Here is a 1,726-nt window from a genome sequence, read left to right as displayed (position 1 = left end):
GGAGGGGAAAGAGACTTCTGAGCACTCTGGTTCCTTTTGTCCCCGTGATTTGTTGTGTCCAGCCCAAGCAGCACAGGGAGCTGGGGGAGGGAGAGGAAAAAAAACCCAACAGCAGCACAAGGAAAAACAAAACAAAACAAACCAACCCCCCTCAATCCCATCTTGCCCCCAAAGAGGTGGTTTGAGGGGAGGTGGGTGCCAGAGCCCCGAAACCTTCAGAGGGGTTTGATTTTTTTTCTTCAATTTAAAAAACAAACCCAACCCTCAGATTTATTACAAATACTGAAACTTATTTAATTTTTTGGGGGGAGTCAGTCCCGAGCCCCACCAGAGTCCTGGCACCTCCTCCTTGGGGCGGTATCTCTCTCTTTAGACCTGCATTGTACAAACCTTTTTTTAAAAAGATTTCGTGTGCTTTTAGGTTTCTGTGAAAACGTCGTTTCAATGTAAAGTACGTGTTTGGATTTTAACTTCATACCGAGCTCTGTCAGTTTTTTTGTCTCAATAAAATTTTAGATTTATAATCCTGATTTTTTTTTTTTTTACTTCTTTTTAATTGATTTATTTTGTTCCTTTGTTTGTTTGTTTTTTTATCTTCCTCCAAGCTCTCTTTGGGCGTGAGGGGAGTGACAGGGTAGAGCAGGAAGGTGCTCCCTGAGCTGGGTTAGCTCGGGTTCCAGGAGAGCTGGGGGCTCCCCTGGAGCTTTGGAAGAGGTGGCAGCAGGTTCTGGAGCTGATTTTTTTTGGCTTCCACCTGGAGAAGAGGTTTAGGCAGAACCCTGAGCCGTGGGACAGGAGGAGTAGCTGTGGTTTGGGACGTGCTTTGGTGCAGGAAGATGCTGCTGGAGGGTGTTCCCGGCCAGGATCCGTCTCCAGGGGTGGGTAAGTGGCCTTTAATTCCCTTCTCACCCGCACCTGGAGCACAGCTGGTGGTTTTGGTGGGGTTTTTAGGGCTCTGGCAGCGGTTCTGGTTTGGCAGGAGGTGGTTTGGCTCCTTCCATCCCTGCTGTGGATGTGCTGAAGGCCCCGAGCTCCTGGGTGGGAAGAGCAGAGGCAGTTCTGGAGTTGGATGGTGGTTCCTGAGGGAGGCTGATGGTTCCTGACTCGGAGGTTCTGGTGTTTCCAGGCGTGCAGGATGGAGCAGGAAGGTTTTGGGTGGAACAGGGGCTGCAGAACTCCTGAGGGACCCAGTTGAAATCCAGGTTATTTGTGCCAGCACAGCCTGTACCCGGCAGGACAAGGAGATGCTGCCCTGGCCCAGCAGCAGCAGCAGCAGCAATTAAACCTGGATTAATCACCAGAGAGGGCCAGGGTAACGTCCACTTAATTGAGCATCAGAGGCTGCAGGTCCCGGGGGAGCTCCGGGAGATCGATCCAGGTCGCTGGAATCTGCCGGTTGCTCCATCCTGGCACTGGGAGGGGGCTCTGAGGGCTCTGCCGGGAGCTGCAGGATTTTGGGGATCTGCTGTGGCCCCTCCTGAGAAACCAAGGCCCAGGAAAACATCCCCTTGTGACCGGGGGAGATCCACGGGGGCTCCCCCTGGGATGGGTGCTCCAGGTCGGAGCTGGAGCAGGGCAGGGAAGGGCAGGGGAGGGCAGGGAAGGGCAGGGGAGGGCAGGGGAGCCCCTGTGTGTCCCCACAGAGCCCGGGCTGGGGGCTCAGGAGCAGCTGGCCCTGGACCCGAGGGCTGGGCCGTGGCTCTGAGCGGGATCAGAGCTCCAGGCC

The sequence above is a fragment of the Manacus vitellinus genome, unplaced genomic scaffold (genome assembly GCF_001715985.3).
Source record: "Manacus vitellinus isolate BGI_N305 unplaced genomic scaffold, ASM171598v3 scaffold_102_pilon, whole genome shotgun sequence".
Classification (NCBI taxonomy): domain Eukaryota; kingdom Metazoa; phylum Chordata; class Aves; order Passeriformes; family Pipridae; genus Manacus; species Manacus vitellinus.
This window is presented reverse-complemented; position numbering follows the sequence as displayed.